General features: G+C 40.8%; 1 protein-coding gene across 9 annotated transcripts in view; it reads left to right on the forward strand.

Annotated features, from left to right (window-relative positions):
• The window catches only part of LOC105428644 (SAM-motif ubiquitously expressed punctatedly localized protein), a 218,295-nt gene that overhangs the window by 174,073 nt on the left and 22,315 nt on the right, over nucleotides 1–21,907 (forward strand). The gene's annotated exons all lie outside the window — the stretch shown is intronic.

Here is a 21,907-nt window from a genome sequence, read left to right on the forward strand (position 1 = left end):
GAATTTGATTTATTGCTTGTCACAGTTTTTGCAATTTTGATATATCAAAAGTTCAAGTAAAAGTTTCAAAAATGTCAGTCAATGTTAATTTAATTAATTGAGATGTAAAGTTTCAGAAGATAAAGCAATGAAAAGAAATAAATAGCTAGTAAAACGAGCAAATAAGGATGTTAATTTTGTACGGATACAATATTTGTACAATTTTTAGTCTTTGTCAGCAACAATTAATAAAAAATACATAAAATTTGATGAGGTCGTTATAAATTATAGAAAATAATTTTCTTTCTACTTAATTAATATAATCAATTTCTTCTCGATATATATATATATAGTCGTTAACCTACTTTTTTTCAAAGAGCAACATATGATTTTTAAAAAGCGATTTAATAAATTAATTAAGTTTATTGAATATCTACACAGTCACTAGGAAACTGGCAACTGTTGGCACTTTTTAGACTGCAATACCGCGGCAACGAAATGCCTTTATTGATTGTACGGTAGACTTGCGTCTAAATGTTTATAATGATATAGCCCTGCGCGCATTCGTACGTGAGCATTTACGTCATTTACGAAATTAATGATGAAAAGCGTGTCGACTGACGCTAATGTGACCTGCTTACTTGCGTGTATCATTCCGGGTTCTGTGTGATCGTAGATATAGCAACAGTCTTTTGGTTTGTGATATAGAATTGCCGACAATTTAACGATCCGCATTCGATTTGCTGCGATGTGTTCATTTTGAAGATAATTTGCCATGGAAAAAAAGGCGAACGATTTACTATTTCCAATGCCTTTAACCTCCTAATATTTCTTACGTATATTTTTGTTTTAAATTTTATCGTCGTGTTATATCAATTATATATTCCCATTTTAGACGTCAGCATTCAAGACAATATTCTGTTTATTCGTATCTCATGTGTCGTAGAAAATAACTGAAAAATTACAGAATACACAAATGAAATATTATTTTAAACATATGTATTAAAATAAATGGTATAGAAAATATAACATGATGTACGATCAAACTTTTGATCATGAAATTTGATTATAAATTATCTAAATGACTATTGAATATAAATTTTATATATATATAAATGATTAAGTAATACTTGTTTTTACGTGTTTTAATGTAGCTTTTTATTACGTATTTAAAAATTGTAATTTCCTTTTCATTGAATAAGAAGCAAGGTGATATCTTAGTTAATACTGCATATCGAAGTGTGTCTCACAATTTCTTATAAATGATTGAAATTTTTTTATTGTCACATTATTTTTGACAATTAACAATATCTCTACATTTCCATTCGAACGAATAAAAAATGAATTTGTCACAATGTACGCGAACGGTGACTTAGAAAGTGACCTCGTTGCTATCGCAGGCGGCGATAGCAAAGATGCCCGGGGAATCACTGCGATTCGTCGGTCGACTTAATGGCCAGCCACGTGGCCAGCGCCTACCTAATCGCCAAGAACGTTAATTAACCTGGGGAGGGGGGGGGAGCCACGTGCGCACTTTCTCTCGCATCCTGTAACACACTTGGTGCGTGTGCACGTAAACGTTGGCTCGGAGAGACATACACGTTTCCTACTTGGACTTAACGCTGTCTTTCTTGGCCTGACAGATCGCTACCGTGCGTTTGAAAGCGTGTACGCCCGATAACCGTGAACCGGCCTCAGCCTCTATCTCGTGCCTCTATCATTTATACAGAAACGTGTTCCGAGACGTGTTCATCAAACGCGCATTTAATTAGCTAGGCGACTGAGAGCGGCACGGTTAGAAACGCCTTCAGTCATGTTTCCATTTGTTTTTTTTTTTTTTTTTTTCCAGCCGATAATCTAATCAATCTGAGAGAGAACAAACAACAAAAATCGCGATCGTACAACGGGCATCCTTCACGCGCCGAATTAAAAGAACGCAAGCGTTCTATTTGCAAAGGAATGGCAATGATATATGGTTGTACTTTTCATAGCGTGTTACACAGGATTGCGCGTTACGCAATCTGAATGATATTGGTGCAGGGTAATACATTTTCTTAATCATTACGTATGATCTAATAATCGGACGTGGTCGCCCTACTCTTTTCTTTTCCTCTTTCTTTTGTTTTTCACGTACAAACGCGATCTAGCATGTATATCCATGTACAGCTTGCGAGCTACCAATATATTTTGTATATGCTATAGTTACCAAACACCTTCGACGGATTATTACATATTCTTCTCGACTGGTTAAGCATTGTTCCCACACATCGTTACGTATGGATATATTGTAATCTCCGGACGATCGCAAGCAACGAGAGAAAGACAGCGTTCGTACGAAACATACGTAGAGTATATTGACAAGCAAGTCGCTCTCGAGCTAATCAAGATTTTATTGGCTCTAGGCACATCTTTGCCGTGCCTACAACTTTCGTTGCCCTTCCTCGTTGCCGATCGTCTCGGCATATCTCTTCCGGCTACCGTGCTTCTCGTTAGTGCACGCTCGCATGAACAATGTCGAGAGTGATTGAATTAGGGATAATGGTGCGTGTCAGCAGTTAAGTTGTTCTGCTAGGAAAGTACCGGCTTTCCTATGTCGTTCTCAAGTCAAGTGCTCGTCGATGATAATGTTAAAAGTTGGTGGACGATACGTTGACGATAATTCTAGTGGATTCAATTATTTTGAATTTCTCACGACATTGTTACCCGAAGCGAACAACACGATCGTTACGCAAGAAGCGTTTGATAGCGGTCGAAATTAATTAACATCGACGTAAACATTAATTATTTGCTGTGCCTTTCACTTCCGGAGTATCTTCGTCGAGTAATAGTATGAATGTGTATCCAAGTCTCGGGCAATATCGTAATGTTGCTTCGAAATTACAGAGCGTGATACCACGGATAATGTCTACGATTATATCTTTATGTGTTATGTTTTCCTAAATCAAAGATTGGCAATCTTGAATGTCTCGGCAGGATATCATCGGCTCTATCGATTGATTCCCGCGCGGCTCGTTAGGGTCTATGACTAATTACAGCTCGTTATAGGTCAATGCTTAATTACACCGCGGGCGAGATTCCACCTCCGCTTTCCGCCTTATCGCCTTCGTGATCTTAGAAGCGGCAACAGGTTCTCACCCGCTGCCACGATTTTATGCACGAACACCATAATTCTTGCTCCGAATATCATTGAACTCGGGTTGACCTCTCGCATTCATGTGTCACGAGTAACGTAACGAGAATTACCGATTTATATTTATACATGCATGCGTCCCGCACTGTACCATTGGTGTATGAGCATAATTAATCGAGCAGTAAACGAAATTAATGCTCATGCTGAATTTCATGCTACACGAGCTGTCTTTCAGTTGACATTACGATCGGCGAGAGAGAGAGAGAGAGAGAGAGAGAGAGAGAGAGAGAGAGAGAGAGAGAGAGAGAGAGAGAGAGAGAGAGAGAGAGAGAAGAGGCAAACGTAAAATACTGGTTGAAGAATATTAATGAGTGAAAAAAGAAATAATAGTGTTGTGACGTCTACATACAAAAAATTAACATCATATATCTTTCTTTAATTTGTGAAGAACGTCGGAAAATATCTCGAATATTTCTATTTGTCGAATCGGAAAGTTAGTCGAGTACTTTTTTATGTCACATTGTAGAGACGAGAACATAAAATGATGTGTTGCGTTCATTTTTTAGACGTTCTTGCATGGTGCGCTAATAATAAATGTGCACTATTAGATCAGTTTTAATTTTTACCTGCTGTCCTTTTATATCACATATTTTTAATTGCACACATGCATGATTGTAGACATCCATCGGTATTTTTATAAAGAAAATATTCATTTTGATGAATCTTTGTGATTTTTCTTTATACTTTAACGCGCTGACATGACATTTAATTTTAAGAAAAAAGATCACAATAAGTTTATAGCTTCTTATTTCATCGGTACGTTAAAGTCTCTCCGAAGGAGAAGCGATTTTGAAGGAACATCGCTCTTCTGAAGTCTTCTAATTTACACTTATAGCGTGGATACTACACAGGTGTTTATGTGGCAAGCCGTTCGCGCTCGTTCGTATAGAAATGATGGTAAAGATTTCATGTTTGCATTTTTCAGACCAACGTAGAGCAAAATCGAATAACGGACGTTTTCGCGTTATACGGTAGCGCGATCTCTCAACTTCATGAGATTTCCACTCTGCCCTGGCTATCTTGCGGATGGAGCGTGTGTGGCGAGCACGTGTTATGCGCGTAAGCTCGTAACCGCATTTCCCCGAAGCGGATTCGCTTCACCTCGTTCGCCACGTATCTTGTTATCGTTTAAGGCTGATTACGAAACGCGGTAGGCGTGCAGACCGCTTTGAGGAGATGATTGCGCGATGATGAGGTTTGGAATCACGAAACATCGGCGACGTAGTCGTCACGGCCGTCTTTCTCTGCCTCCCTCTCTCTCTCTTTCTCTCTCCTTCTCCTTCTCTCCCCCATCCCCCTCCTCTTCCTCTTTCTCCGTTCTGCTCATCCCGCTCTAATCATCGACGACGTTTCTCTTCCCTCTACCTCGATACGCTTCTCTTCGAATTATTAGTCTGATGAATGGCCGGCCCTCTATTCTCTTCCTCGCGCTTTCTCTACACGTGATCCTCCCTCGTAATCGTCCGGGTGACAGATCTAGGTTGCCGACGGTTGCATCACCACCCATCGCGCGATCCTTCGTCGAGGGAACTCTCGTGAGGCTTCTCTTTTTCCTACGGGAACACGAGACCTGTGTCGCCGGCGGGACCTATGTCCGCGCCACACGGCCCGATTCACGTCGATCATCGTCAAGGAAATGCCGCATGAGCGAAACTTTACGGGCTGCTCTCATCTTTCCCCGTTAGCGTGTCTTTACGACACGCTCGTTATGGTCGCGTGAATCTCGCTCTTAAACGCTCCGAACGACACGACCAGATAATTTGCAACATCGTTCGTTTCATCGATCTCGCGACGAATTGACTCCAATCTTAATCCTGTGAAAGTTTTTTTATTGCATTGACAGTCAAAATTGTAATGGGATAAAGAAGAAATTGAATGTTTTCTTGAATATGCTTCCATTGTTTTATCGAAGTCATCACTGATTCCAATTCAATCAGAGTATTCGCCGGGAAACCATTGAACGATTTCTTTAAAGAATCATGTTTGTACAATATGGTTTGTAATGAAAAATGAAAAATACTTGTACATCTAACTTTCTGATCTGACAAATAAAAATGCTTACTCGAGATATTTTGCTTTTATTCTTCACAAATCAAAAAAGGATATGATGATGTTAATTTTTTTATATATGCTACAACGCTATTATTTCTTTTTTTCGCTCATTAATATTCTTCCAGTATTTCACGTTTGCTTCTTTTTAAGTGCGCATCTTTAAGTCCGCCTATGACTATGTACCGGCACGTCTGCCTGTCGAAGTGCATTTTACGATGTATTCACATCGCTTCGTCGTCATTTCTGGGTTCTTTCATCCATACTCGAGTTTCAGAGTTGTCATAAACAACTGGTATCTTTATCATATCGATTTGGCTGACAAACTAGAGGATACCGCAAGACGAATGGTCGATCTGCACGCGATGTAGAGTCAGTGCGATTAGTCAGGAAGAGTCGGCGTCCTCTAATAGGCATCGTTAGCCATTCAGGTAGTAAAAGAGAAGAGCATGTCGATACGTGGCTGGCGGTGAAATAGGCGCTCTATATCCTACGTCTTAGGGTAACGTCACAAGACTAGTTCGATGAGCGAGAGATTGACGAGAAGACATCACGTATATATATATATATATATATATATATATATATATATATATATATATATATATATATATACTCACGAAAGCAACCAGCGGGTAAAGAGTGTCTCGGCTAATCGTCCCACGATCGTCATCCGCGACTTTTACCCCCTTTCATGGCAACGAGAAATATATGGCGAACGAGGAAACCGTCGGTTTAGATGAAAACGAGACAACGTAAGATGTCTAATGAGCGACTTAACCGTCGCTTCTTGTTACGTTCTCTGGAATCCACCATTCCCTAGGATAGTTTTTCTTTTATTTTCAGTTTGATAATGGCAGATAGATTTTTACAACTTTTACAAGCAGGTCCGTTATGTAAGGGTATCTTTTTCTATATAGTACGGACTTATTATACAGAAATGGAGGTTCATGGGAAAGGATTATGTTATTTAATTAAAAAATACATTGTCGTAAACACCAATGTTTTAATCTCATTTGAGTTTTACGCGTATATGGGGATGCTTCATTAAGTTTTCAATAAGAAATAAAAAAAGCATTAAGAAAATATGAAAAATCCATTTGGGGTGCTTGTTAAATTTTCAAAGACGAACGCATATTAGATTACATTAAGGTTGGAAGTATTACAACTTCGTCATCTTCAACAATCTCCTTCGCTCCTTCATTCGACCTGTCGTTATGGAGATCGGAAGTGGGTCGTGATACGGGCGCGGTAGCCAGTCACGGCGAAGGTAACGTTAGGTAAGGTACGCACGATCTCATTCCTTGCACCGGGGTAATGATAATTAATCCAGCAGGGACCGCTCCTTTCAGCCCGACCACGCCAACGGTCAACGCCGGGGCGCCGTTGTTGTTCCTCCATCTCGTTCAGCCTCCGTACCGACCCCTCCTCCCCTCCCTCCCCTCCCTCCTACCTCCTTCCTCTATCTCGCCGACCCGCCGCTCTTTTCTTCCTATTAACCAATTAATAACGTCACCTAGTCCGGCGTTACCGTTCCGGTTCTCCTCGCCGCATTGACCCTGACGAACGGTATCTGCGAGCTAGGCCGGGTTCGAAGAACCCTCCCAGATGATTATAACCCTCGGAGGACGCAATCTTTCCGCCGTTGGGAAATCGCTAGATTGTATTAGAGATTAAGAGATCTTATCGACACGTTGCGTTATGATTACGCAAGCTAGTTACATTATGAGAAGTATATGAAATTTAACAATAGCTGTATACGTAAAATCACGTGTGTACATATCTTTACGTATTTACTTATTTTCTTTACTTCTTTTTCTTCTTCTTTACTTATTTTCTTTACTTTATTTTTACTTATTTTCTTTATTTTATTTTCTTTACTTATATTCTTCGCTTATTTTTTTGGAAACTATGTCTTGTAACAGAGAGATATTTTATGTAAGAAGCTGTAGTGTTACTAGTTCCAAGTTCATAAAAATGTTACCAGAAATAGGAAGAATGTACATATATTTTTAAAATAATTTTAACTTTCTTATATAACAGTATTTATTTAAATAGGACGAATATTACGAATCTTGAGATGTAGATTCTCTGATCTCAAGGAGGTTTACTATCACTGCGTACAATGTACATAAATTGATTGTCTGCGTCGATTAATAATCACTTGTCTTCAACGAGCCCGTGCATAATTAAATTTCCTTGTCTCCTCGAAGGCAGGAGCTCGAAGCGCCTGGAAACTATTTTCTTGCAACAGCCTCGAGTAAAGGCGAGAGCGCGTTGCGCGAGGTAGTAAGTAGTCGTTTGTAAATTACAACTGTATCTTTCTAACCGCAGATCGAAGGTGATAAGATACTTTGACTGGGCATGAAAACTCGACGCGCGATCCCGCCGCTCTATGCGCTCTTTTATCTCACCTCTCGGTACACGCCTATGTGAGAGATTGCGAGCATAATGTCACGTCTGGCAATGGTCTAACACAATTAACTCGCGTTACCCGCGATCCAATGTCTTTTTTTTTTCCATATGCAATTATTTCCTTCCGAGAATTTTCTCAAGATCGTGGGACGACGAGTCCGACGGTCCGAAGGCATTTCTGCGGCGCGCGGTGTGTTAACATAATTATTACGTTCTCTTTATCGCCCCTCACCCCTACCTTCGTCTTTCATCGCCCCGACTGACATTAGCCTCGTGACATTAGCGCGCGTTGCATTGATATGACGAGCGTCCCTTGATTTCCCGATATAAATGAACGAACGATTGAGAGATAATGACTTACTTATAATTATGCATTTCCGAACACTTCTGTTTGCAAGTCACCGACGACGCGATTGTTTCATAAAGAGGATTTTTAACGTGGAATGCGACGGATCGCTGTTGAAGTATTCCTCTATCGCAACCTATCTTAACCGGATTATTAATCTCCGTCCGACGTACACGGTTTCGAATCGCACGATTATGCCGGGCTGAAGTCAGACGCGACCGCGTTCGAGACCGCGTTGCTTCACCTTTCCATATGATGAGAATCAATCATATTATTCACGTGTACAGGATTTTACTAATTGCATAACCGTCAAATAATGAAGTTAATAACGCGCGAAGAGAGGGACAAGGAAGGGAATCAACGAAGCGAAGAAGAATGATATAAACATTTTTTTGTTTAATAAATAAATTATTTATTTATCAGCTGAATTACGTAAAAGGTAATTATGCGGTAATTACGGAATTCTTTCTCTCTGTCGTCGCTATTGCACATCGTATCGCGTAACACAACACGAAGTTTTGTTTCAATTCCTCTTATGCACGACCACCTTTATGTACGATGGGTGTTTCGCACCGCTGGTAGTACACATTGTCATAAACGATTGGGACGACCCGAGCCTCGGACAGAATGGATGATCTCCCCGCCTCTGAGTGTGCCGAAGATTTATCGCAAGACGTTTCGGGCCTGCGCGAGTTACAGACTTTCCCAGAGAGACGTAACCAAACTGGCAATGGAATCGTAAGCAGTCTCGATGGGCTTTTCGCTTTGTCTCTCTCTCTCCCTCTCTCTCTCTCTCTCTCTCTCTCTCTCTCTCTCTCTCTCTCTCTCTCTAAACTCGTTCTGTTGTCATGATTCTCGTTGCGCAGATTCCATTGCATCGTTTACAACGAGATTTATTATACTCTTCGAAAATGTAATCTTCTTTGTCACGATCGATAATCGATTAGATCCTCGCTTTATATGAACGAAAATAATCAGATATTGCCTATAGTTGCCATAAAATACTAAAAAAAGAAATGGTAACTTAAGTTACATTAAAAAGTACCGCGATATCGTGTTCATCTCGGCGCCTCTTGCCTTGATCTACTTTAACGATTTTAATCTCTGTTGGCGAAGCAAAATTTGAATAATTCCTCGGAGCGTTTCGTGTCTGGCTCGCTCGGAAGGCAGAGCAGCGATCGGCCGATGTGATTTATTTTTGGAAATAGCTACGTTCGTATAGATAAGAGCGACGGTGGCAGCGAGTACGAAGGAAGACCAACGATCGTGGTCGATCCTGGAAAGAACGTCTAGGATGGTTGCGCGTATTTTAGGAAGGAGCCTGAGAACCGGTCGCTCCCTTATTTCGCTCGTCTCTCAACAGGAAGGAGGCTAGCATCATCATTCGCGAAGATAATGAAATGATTTAACAGAGGGGGAGATACGCGGCCAAGGGCGATCGTCGGACGGAGAGAAGATTTACCGTTCGTGTTAACCCCTTCGTACTCGCATAAGGCAGGATATCTCGCTGCCCAAAATCCCGTCTATCTAACTCTTTGAATGTTTTTATTCAAAACACACGTGTGACTCTTGAAAAATATTCGATTAAAAAAGATGAGAAGTAGCCACGAGTACGTTAAACGAGAGACGTATGCGGGAAATGGGATTTAGCGATTATATTGGACTCTCGCTAAAAATTCGCGGCATCAGCACTGTACTTTTGAACCGTACTGTAGGATAAGATACCGTCGGACCGGCATCGGTCGGATGCTGCCGGCGGGGACAATTACGCAGATGTGTGCCTTGTGTGGAGCAGAAGAGGACGCGCAAAAGAGCGTGTGGCGTGCGGGGTCGATTCCCTCTCTTCAGCGTTGCGTCCGCTTCTCTCGTAGTCGCGCGTGCGTGTTCGTAGACACACCTACATAATGTAACCTCATCCCTCTGCGTCCGGAATTAGTATGCACTTCGACGAGCGATCATGTGCGTGCACGTTGAGCCAGAATCCCTTCTCGTCCGTTCTCTCTCTCTCTCTCTCTCTCTCTCTCTCTCTCTCTCTCTCTCTCTTGCACGCGCGCGCGCGCGCGAGCACACGTGTGCGTCTTTCGTACGGATGCGATGGTGATTCGAGGGTGCGAGGGGGGGGAGGGGACAAGACGAGAGAGAGGCAGAAGTGATTACAGAGCGCGAGCCTCTGGTTGCCCCCGGCGCGTGCGTCCAGATCCGACCATCCTCCGCTCCGTACGATCCTCCCGGTTTCACCTTTCCTGGAACACGGCCCCCGGGGGATTACCGTTGGATTTCAGCGCATCGGTATCCAGGGACGTTAACGCCGCGCCGTCGTGCCGAGATACGCTGGAAGTAGAATGCTCCTCGTCGGGTCCGGCCACGTCAGGTGGCTTCAAGGACCTTTGCCACTTCCATATAAAACGCATCTTAATTCCGTTGAAAACGGGTAAAAGAATACTCGTGATATACCGAAGCGGTACTTTTTCAACCAGAGTCCCATGTTTGTGGCATCTTCCGACTGAAATATAATAATTTCAGCTTTTTCCATTCCAGGCACACGAAAACACAATTGTTATACGACTTTTGAAATTGGCAGGCGAAAGCACGGAGAAGCTTTTCTAAAAAGCGTTTTCTAAAAAAAAAAAATCGATCGTGGTGGAACCACGAAAAGCTAATCGTTTATATACATCAACGGAGCGAACCATTCTCGTAAAAGCAATGATTGATCTTAATGGGTAATAAGAAACGCAGTGCTGCATGAGATAAGAGAAAATGAGTGGCGATTAACGTCGAGATCGGTTACGCAGCGCGAACATGCGACAACCGCTCGTTTGTGGTTTACGTTATTTCTGATGTGACGGACGGCCACGTTAAAGTCGAAACTTATCGTCGATCTAACGTGAGCTTCAATTAAGGATAGAACGCGGGAAAATCGTGAATGCTTTATTACGGTATTGCCCCTCGTCGATGTTGCCGTGAATATTTACGAGCGAGAAAAAGGGAGTTTATTGGACTGTGAAGTTGGATATCACGGATACCGAGCGAGAGAAGTAGATACACGCGGATAAAATTGAAATGATGGAGGATGTGCCATATACATAAAACTTAAACGCAAACTTTATTTGTTCTGCTTAGTGGTACCTTTGTATTGTTCTCCCGTTAATGATTATTAATTAATATATTATATCCAGTTGTCCTATTTTATATCGTCGTTTTCTTCTTTTTTACTAACTTTAAATAACAAAAGAAACATAATTTGAATGTAAACTATTTTAAAACAAAGATTGTTTATTACATGTCCTCTTGACATCTCGTACTCACTCTTCCGCAATTATTCTCAGCGCGAAGTACCGTCATCGTGACTCGTCTCGATAAATGGTCCTTCGGTCATACCGCGTTCCATGGCTTGGTCCAGTATCTTCAGTCTCGTTCCGCATAATTGTCCGTACAGTAAAAATGTAAAACCATAGCGATCGTAATTAAGGGCGGCCGACAAGTCGCGAATCCATCCGCAACCTCCCCGCGAGAGCGCGGAAATATACGAAATATACGGATATATACGCGGCCTCGGTTTGCCTTCTCTGTCGAGGACGTAAGGCCGGTGCGCACGCTGAACTTTCACCGCAATTAAGCTAAAAGCGCATTTCTGCCGCGACCGCGTTCACTTCTACCGGGGTTAATAGCTCCGTGTCCGCCGCGATATTATGCGCGACGTAATTCCGCGGAATTCCGCATCGAACAGACTCGAAATTAAAATCGGGAAGCATTCAGGAAAGTAATCGAGGAACGTACGCGTGGTTTGTTGAGAAATCGAGTTTGATCCTTGAGAATGATATTTCTCTCGGCGAAAAATCTTATTTTATGTTACTTTACTTCATTTTCGGATACACAAGATGATTTACAATTAGGCAATTGTTGAAAATAAATAGGTTATAGCGATGTATGAGATGAAATTAACGTTACTCTGCAGAAAACACTTGCCATTTTTAATAGTAGATAAAAAAGAAATATATATTTACGAATTTGTAAAGTAAACAAAAAAAGTTTAACAACTCGGTTGGTTCAACAATATATATTTTTAAAATGATAACTAAATATAACTTCGCAAAATACAGAACTTTTCTTTTATCTTTAACTCGCTTTATCTACTTACAGGTGGTGATACGTCACTTACTAAACACATGTATTTTTAATAAATTTTATAAGATATATGCATATTAAAAATCTAATAAAATAATTTCCTTGGGATTTTTTTCTTTGAATTTTGGAAACATTTTATTTAAATCGTTTAGGAACGAAGGAAGAGATTTTACAATGCGAACGAATCGTGGCCGAAGAGTCGTGGCGTGACGAAGAAAGAGTTCTGTCGTCGAGATTTACGCACGGATGCATTCACAACCGTGAATTGTATGCCGTGGCCGATGGGCCGGCTATTATTATTACTCTAATCCACATAGCATCTGCATTGTCATTAGAGATCGGCGACGGTTACAATTTCTTTAACCTAGTCAATGCCGCCCCTTGGTTAGAAAAACGTTTCGTGCGTTCACCATTTGCCGTTTCGTTCCCGGAGGAAGCGAGGAGAACATTTCTTTCCTGTGGGCTTCAGAAAAGAAAAAGGAAAAAAAAAACACAAAAAATTTAAATTTAATAAAAAATTACAACTTAAGAACAACCCAATCGATTTGAATTATATTTTAATAACGTTTTATAAAAAAATTTAATATTGTGAGCGTTGAAAGAATATATCTGTGTATTTTGAAAAGAATGAAATTTAAATTCATCGAGAAGAAACCCTCTTTGGATTGTTTATAATTAACGCAATTTTACGAGATGAAATCCTATAACTACGAAAGCCTCGAATTCCAGAGACAGGTAGAGAAGTGTGCGCGTTTATCGTTCGTTCTCCGAGCTCATTATCCAGCGGAGACGCGCAATTTATCCCATAGCGCGTCTTAATTTTTAACGACGACTTATTTCACCTTAATTATTGTGGCTGGCGAAATTAAATCGCACTCAGGAGCGCGCCGATACTTCACTCTCGCCGTTTGCGTCTGGAAACGCACACGAACGATGGATGAGAGTTAAATTTTTCTGCTGACGACCCCCGCGAGGCTCCATCGCGTGCGTCCCCCCCCTCCTTCCTCTCGTCCTCTCCCTTTACGATCCGACGGATTTCTCCTCGCAGGTGCCGTCTTCTTATTGACGCCGCGTCCGATCCGAATTGAGCAATTACGCCGCAATAATTAGGCCCCGACTTTATATCTTCGTAAATTACGACGCGGTGGCGGCACGGCATAGCGATCGAGAGTCAAAGCGTAAGAGAGAGGTATGGAGACAATGGGGTCCTCGGCGGAACAATGGCGCGGCCCCGTATAGTTGGGGCAACGGTTCAACGCTATAAACAATACCGTGGAGGAGCTCGGCTGATAGGGTCGTGGGGTCAGCCCCTGTGGGAGCTCATGACTCTCTTTACTCCTCTTCAAGTGCCGCCCCCCCCCCCCCCGCGCCGCCCCGACTCCACTCCTCCTCCCCGGCTTCCTCCTGAACGAGGTCACGAAATTAATTTTTCACCGTGCACGAGCTCGTACGAGAGAGGTCCCGCCATGGCCTTACGGACCCCGACGAGGTTTACCGGCGTTTGCTACTATACGTGCTCGCGCACTCGCACACTTCCTTCGATATATATATATATAGATAATTTGATGAAAATCTTTATCGTAGATGCTTTATTATAAATTATATGTTCTCATTAAGCTTCACTCAGGACAACGTATCTACCTATCTTAATACGCTGAGATGAATCTTCACATTTTGAAAATTTTACAATAAAGAAAAAGCTCGCTTTATGAAGAAGCAGATTTAGCTTACGATTTATATCATTTACAATATATATTATTTATAAATATCAACAGACTAAAATGTCATTTTAATGTTTACATCTTCGGATCATGTCTCCTTAATTTTGTTCCTCACTTTCGCTCTAATTTGCAGATTATCAATTATAGCTTCGTTCGAATATCATATTATGCTAACCTCTCCTCGAGCTGAGCTTTTCGCAATCTGGAACGCGCGTTCCGGTATCCTCCTCGCCGCATTACACGGTCTCGCAGGTACGTGTGTACCTGGCGTGGCCCCTGCAGGCCCCTTGCGAAAAGGTCACGGTGAGGTCAGGTAATGACGGCCCGAACTCTGCAATCACAGAAGCGCGCACGCCACGTGGCTTTGGTATACGCCTTTAATCGACCTCTCCTCCATGTGCATGCCGGATCCACTGTCGAGACCAAGATCGATGGAAGTGCAATGACGGTCCTTTTGTTGTTCCGTTGGAACATTGGAACGATAGTTTCTGTACTCGCGACGAAAATCCTGAATTGGCAAATATATCGATAGAGTATCTTATATTTATGAGTGACATTTATATTTAATTCTCTTAAGTCAAAAATTCAAATTTTATATTTTTTACAATAAGCTGTTCTTACACAGTAAGTTGATTCAAGTTTGTTTTCTGATAAATAAGCCAATTTTCTTGTAATAATGTTTTGAAAAGAGAGACGCGAGAACCTTTTGATTTGGATAACTTGTCGAGATACACGAAAAACTTCTCAACATCGTCACGAGATTAAATGATTCTGCCGGCCGTCGAGCCAATTCGAGAGAACGATAAGAAACAGAAGAGTTTCTCAAGTCGCGCCAAGTCATTCCCTTGTAATTATATGTACCGCATGGCCAATAGGGGGTCCCTGTATCGACAATTAGGGCATTTGGGCTTCCCATTTAACGGCCTCTCGATTGATTCGGATAAGCCCTGCAGCGTTTCTTCCTTCATTATCTTTTTTATGATCGGTTGCGTTGGATCGGACGAGTTCGATCGAGAGTACGCGTAATGACTACGAACAGTATCGTTTACGATGCCCAAATAAAAAATAATGACGCGCTTGCATAATTTAGAAAACAAATACTTGCCTGCTATCTTAATTAGTAATTGTTAAATTCGGGCGGATAGTTTGTTTTTTTTCATATTATCATTGTCATAGTATTGTTCTGATTATTAAAGATAAATCTTACTCTTTGATAATCGATTACTAATTGTATTTCTCTGAGTGATTCCTAGTTTATAAAAGTTAATTATTCCCTTGACAAAAATTTAGATATATAATCTATTTTCCATCAAACACTATATAGTTAAATATTATCAACAACTAGTAGCCAGTATTACCACTAAAGATTAATCCTTTCTCGTTTAAAAGCAAACAAATTTAACATTTTATAGAGATAGTCTAAGTGTTAACATTTTATGGAGATTAATTCTCCTTTCTCTTTTAGAAGCAACATGTTTCATACTTTCGTTCTCCTTTAGATTGAAGGAGATGATCGACGAGGATGTCGGAACGTTCAACTTCAAATCGCAGAATCTTTTCTCGGCGCGTTCCTCGCAATTATCACGGCACCCGCATCGATCGTAATTATATACACGAGTTCGGTATCAGCGGTGCCAATCGCAAATGCATTATTCATAAACAGAAACAACACTCGACGCTTGCCACTGGTCGCGAGTATTGAAACATGTGTGCACAATGTTAAGAAAGAACGACATATTTTTGCAGAGATAACAATTGGATAAATTTAATTTAATAAAGAACGCATATTTATTTAAATCCGAAAATCCTTATTGACACTTTGATATTTGAGAAAAAAATTCAAGTTAAATTAAGCTTATTATATAACATTTGCGATAGACTATATAAATGACCGAAAATATACAATAATAAAGTTTTAATTAAACGTATTATTAATTACTATTTTGTTCTACAATAAAGTTTTTTTACGAGTTTTACTTCTGTGTGAAATATAAGCAGATAGGATCTCGCGACATTCAGCGGGAGGCTTTGGGAAAAGCTACCGAGACTTCATAAATTGTGACGGTCGCGACAGTCGGAATCGCGAACGTTGCAGGGAAAAGCGTATTAATTAATTGCCAGATAAAATTGCCGCCTGCGATACCATCTCGCAATTCTCGCTTGGAGATCATGCACTTCTATTGCGCCGTGACATTAAATCACTCCTCTTGCCTCCAGTCGCCTTTTAACTCTTTTAATTGAGTGATTAACAGGCAGCTCCTTGTTGCTCTCGCGTAGCGAAATTACAAATACGCAGTGTCGTTGAAAAATGTGTTTTTTTTTTTCTTTTTGCAAAAAGTTGCGCGGTGCATACCATGATCTCCACGTGAGGGCAGCGCTAATATGTTTCACTTTCTACCGTAAATTCACTGCCATTACCGCGACAATGGCGACAATGATTACACGCTGAATTCAAGTTCCCAGGGAAGCGATTATTAGATGCTGCTTTCCTTCGTTCGTCTTCTCGCTGTTGATTTCTCAAATTACAATTCGGAATGATACTCATATCCGTCCCGTCGATAATATCGTGTTGAAAACGTAGAAATATTTCCGGAGGAGGATCCGATAAGAAAAATAATTTCTATTCTACGCTACGAGTTTATTTTACCGGCTTAAACATTAATTAACATTCTTTCATGACTGCTTAAGGCCGCGGACCAATTAGCACTATCTTCGAACGTAACTAGCCTTATTAACTTCTGTCTATTCTCATTCACACAAACAGATAAGATAACAGATAATTGCGCTCTGCTCTCATAAGTGCTGTAAGTTTTGCAACCAACAACCAACTTTGCGATCTCGTGCTCCATCGCTCGTCGTGCCATCCATTGGAACGGAACTTCCGCGTGATGCGGTTAAGAGGAGACGAAGGAGGATCTCTCGAGAGCGAGACGAGAGTGATGAGAGTACACATCTCTCTCGGGACATCTTCGACAGGAGGACACACCTGGATATCGAGAAAGAAGTCTGCTTGACGATCGCCGGTCGCCCCGGGCTGTCGCATGGACCGAGATACGAAGGACACACCTGGTGTGCGAGGACGCGGAACGACTCACTCGGCTTTGCCGCGCGCGTTATATCTAGCTCGATTCTGCTGCACGACAGTTTTTACGCTGGCATCACCCACCGTGATCTTAATCCACGCAGAATGCCCATTACGCAATTCCGCGCGATTTTTCCTGATCTGATTACGCCGCGCCCCTTCTCCATCGCCGACCTCATCCTCCTTGCCGTCGTCGTCGTCGTTATTACTGTCGTGTTGTCGTCATCGTTTGTCCATAACCATGAATACAGTTACTCTCCGGAGATCAGGTAATCTATTCACTCGTGGTGGTGGACGCAAATCACCACTTCCTGCGCACGGGATCACGTGCAATTTAAATGGATCATCAATTTCGATCGCTAGGATATTCGATCCATGAGAGAAACGAGTTTTGTATCTTTGACAAAAAAATTATTTGAGAAAAAATTGTTCTGATCGCTAACATGTTATTATTGTCGCTAATTTACACTTATGTATGTCTTGTGCAAAAACATTGATACGGAATCAATATTTGAAATCAATGTTCCAGAACTCATTTGCTTAATTACGAAACTTCGTGATGGAATAATTGAAATATTTATAATATCTTTCCAGTCGATTTATCCTCTGTCACATGACTATGATGTTTAATATGAATGTTTTATGAATTTTACATTGTTTTTCCTAATAGCAACTTGATTAGATATGAAGGGCAATTGCATCAGGAATTATTAATCTTTTCGGTATAAATTATTTCGTTTACGTTTATATTAATGTAGAAATTATAAGACTGTTACGATATATTGATTTCCAGAGTTGTTTCGTGTTAAGCGATACATGCGAACACCTTTCGTTCGCATGTGTGCAATACATATTCAAAGCAGCATCCACGTGCTTATCAATATTTATAATGAACGAACGAGCAATCTAACATACTAAGCAGCGATTTATTAAAAATAATGAAACTGCATTGATTATCGGCCATGTGCTTGCACTTTGATCATTAAAAATTTACTATGTAATTATTCGATATCAATTTTACCTGTATACAATTTTGCATGTACGTTTCAAAATATTGTTGAGAAATTGATAATTATATTTTTTTATATTATCAAATGTATGTATGAATGGATATACATATCTCTTTTACTCAAATTAATTATTTAAATTTTAGAATGTAAATTTAAATTAGTTGCATTGGATATTGCTTCAGAGTTTATTCAACCAGAATGTTTTTGTAACTAACGAATGTATTTCAAGTTTACTTCTAAAATTCTAGGTATACACTAAAATAGTTAGATTCAGTGAAGCGAACGAAATAGATGAGTCAAGAAAATGGCAATCAGGGCAGAACCATTACATTTTTAAATGGTTTTAAATGGTAGAATATTGATCATAGTAAAGGAATAAGAGATCAATGTAAATCATCGTTCGATGTGCATTTAATTTTTTTGTTACGTTTTCAGTTCAATCTTTTGCAAACGACTTGGAACTTATTTATCCTTTTACTGTCAAAATTCGTTTAAATACAATTCAAGGGGAATAAAAATTTTTAATATTATTTTACGAGAGCTACGCGAGCTTGTTGCGCAAAATCGATACGAGCGTAGCTTTTAATCCGCATTAAATCGTGATGGACGCTGATTCTGGGACGGGATCGTGTCCGAGGACGAAGGGACGGGAAGCTCGGAAAACAAGTCCCGTATACGATCGGGAAGCGGGAGGAGGCAGGCGGCAATAGACATTCCTGCACGTCATCGTGTCCGCCCAGTGGCTCCGCCGAATCGCGGGGGACCCCTTATATAATTAACCATTAAATTATAAGTTTGGCTATCGAACCGCCGGCGAAGCTCAGCGGCGGACTAGAAATAATTACTTGCCCCCGGAGGGCCTGCGACGGCAGCCTCGGGGTCGAGATCCGTAGGGGGAAACGAAGAGATGTTCTCGCAAAATGGAAAGAAGGGGAGAGAGAGAGAGAGAGAGAGAGAGAGAGAGAGAGAGAGAGAGAGAGAGAGAGAGAGAGAGAGAGAGAGGGGAGGGCAAGGGTGAGAGGCGGGAGGGAGGGGCGGTAAATGAAAAGACAGCTACCTTACTTTGGAGCGCGCGGAATTGCTAGCGCCGTCGGGCTCTCTCCATCGGAGAGCGTAATGATCGGAGGCGGTGCGTTTTGCCTTTTTAATCGGCATTAATCGCGCCGGGGGCTCTGCGTTCCCGGGGGATCGCATCGTCGTTATTCGGTATCGCAACGACCCGCGGTGATCTGCATGCAGAGTGCGTATGCATTTTTAATCGCCGCGCCGACATACGAGCGACGCGACACCGACGGCCTGCAGCTGGCTTACCATGGTATTTATATACATAGTCGGTTATTACATGCGAGAACAGTATACACACACACACACACACACACACACATACACACACACATACACACACACACACACACACACACACACACACAGTTTTCACCGATTACTACAATCTCTTATTTTGTTAATCACTTCTCGTGCATATGAAGCACATGGATCATCGAAATTCGATTTTTCTTGAAACTCTTGACGGTTATATACATTGATCACATGTGGCAACGAAAAAGAAGATACACCTGGCCAATTCTTGTTGGAAACTTTCTAGAATGAGAGAATGAAAAAAAATTATCGAATAATAAATCATAATTTGTTTCGTGTAATTAGGGGCAGGAATTAATTCGACTTGTCGTGGAGAAAGAGGAGCGTAACGTAACATTGACGAGGAGCGAATTAAAGCAGCTGCCGCAGGAGATCGTGCTTCGAAATCATCGTATTAACGTTTGAGTATGTTAAGTAATGCGACGATACAATCGCGACTCGTAAAATTGACGACGAGTTCGGGTCGGCGAGCAGCCGAGGGGAAGTAAAGCTGATTTATTCGGAGCACGCGACAGCCGCTTTAATTTCTGCTTCGACGAAGCTATTATCTTTAATTAATCGAGATATCTGCGCGATTACTATGGATAAGACAGACGTCATGCTAAAAACGTGCGCCTGGCATTATTGGTGTCTTAAAATAATTATTATTAAACATCTAGAACACAAATGTAAAATAAAAAAATCATGTTTGAGGAAGAATGAGAAATAGACATTACATGTTCCCTAAAATAATAGCGACATATTGCAGAATAGTTCAAAATTCCGAAAGAAACATTCTTTCGATGGAATTCTTTGTACTTCGAGTCGAATCGTATTTGATCAAATGAATATCCAGGATGCAATGTCGAAACTATTCCTGGCTTGACGGCAACGCATCGACGATTCGAGAATTCAATCTTTTCTTTAGCTATGTAGAGAAAATTTGTCCTAGAATTCATAATTGATTCTCTTCTTTTATTGCCACTGTAATCTGCATATTTTATTACGTAAACTACGTAAAAAATGCACGTTACTCAAAGTTTATTTAATTATGCATTTTGAATATATTACGAAAACAATTTTACTTTACATTCTTACTTAATTTTTTGTTAAATTTTAGAAAATATTATACGAAAACGAGTGATTTTATTTTATCTGATGAATCTTTTTCTTTTTGTTTCAGGTAAGAATTCTTTGAATGCCAATATCATCAGTCAATTTTAATTACAAAACATGCAGTTGGTCTCCAAGGTATTCAAGTATTGATAATCAGAAACGTATTGATAATTAGAGTGCTCTGACGAGAGAAACATAGATGAGATTGAATAAGTAATTCATTAAGGTAAACGATTGTAGTTTTTCTGCAGGGAAGGCGGGATCTGTTACAAAGTATAAAATCTCAATTAAAAGTAAAATGCAATTTGTGTTAATCAGAATAGGGATAAACGAGGTTTTAATTGCGCTTAAAAACTCTTGAAGAGCTCAATTAACGTAAATATTACAAATGTCCCGTTATCTTCTAATTGCAACAAATTCAGCCTTCATATCTCTATTCAATTGCATTTACATTGATAGAGATCATTAGTGTTGCCATTGATATACTTAATTAACGCAGAGTGACGGTAAGCACATCGAGTGCGTAAGATAGAATCTCACATTAATGACGTCGACCCGACGTCGACAGATCGCAGGAGAGAGAGAGAGAGAGTTTCCGCGCAATAAAACGCTTTTCAAGTTCGTGAATCGCGATTTAATCAATAACGTTATAATTATCCGTTTGCTCGGGGCTCCGGTTTAATGAAAGTACGGCGACGGATACACTTTCCTCCTTTCGTGGAGCGTCGTAAAAACTAATAATCGATGTCATTAGCCTGGAATGGTGCGAGCCATTTGATCTCGTGTCTGGCATTGATTTATTGTCACGAAACTCTCGTACGTTCAACGGACAATTCAAACGTGACAACTAGGAATTAGCGGCGATTTCACGCCGTAATGCGCCATTGGTGCACCAGCGAAAATTCTCAAAGAAACCGTCTTTAATCGAACTCTCAGCAGAAATGTAAAGTCGTCCGGAGTAACGGAGGAAGAGAGAGACGCTCTTCGCTCGTCGGACTGAACGGCGGGGGGGGGGGAGGATAACCTTTGGCACCGCCTACTTTTGCGCGAGTGCAAAAATTAAGTGAAAGAAGCATTTGAATACGTTCGCGCCGCAGTAATGAAACGGTTTCATAGAGGTGGCGATAAAAACACATAATCGAACAAATGTTCCGCTCTTCGGGGGGGATCATCTCTAAATACAGCGCGAGAGATAGTTGATGTGAGATAAGGGAACATCGGCATCTCATCCCGCGTTCGTTCATGTTCTATAGTAATTCATCTATTGCCTATTTTTTTTTTTTTAGCTTTAGCAATGTATCGAATAATACGCTGAAAGAGAATTAGTTAATCTTATTAATCTCCGAGGAAGAAGAGCCGTAAGCGTTGTGCGTCGAGATAAGACAAAGCCGTCGGACAAAAATTCAAGAGGAATGAGCGATCAACGCAAAAAGAATGTCATATCGTCCGAATGAGTAAACGGCATACGGTTCCGCATTATCCGCATAATCATTTATGTCGAATCTGAACGAACGGAGA

Source organism: Pogonomyrmex barbatus, unplaced genomic scaffold, assembly GCF_055798465.1.
Source record: "Pogonomyrmex barbatus isolate J1 unplaced genomic scaffold, ASM5579846v1 scaffold2, whole genome shotgun sequence".
NCBI classification, from domain to species: Eukaryota; Metazoa; Arthropoda; class Insecta; order Hymenoptera; family Formicidae; genus Pogonomyrmex; species Pogonomyrmex barbatus.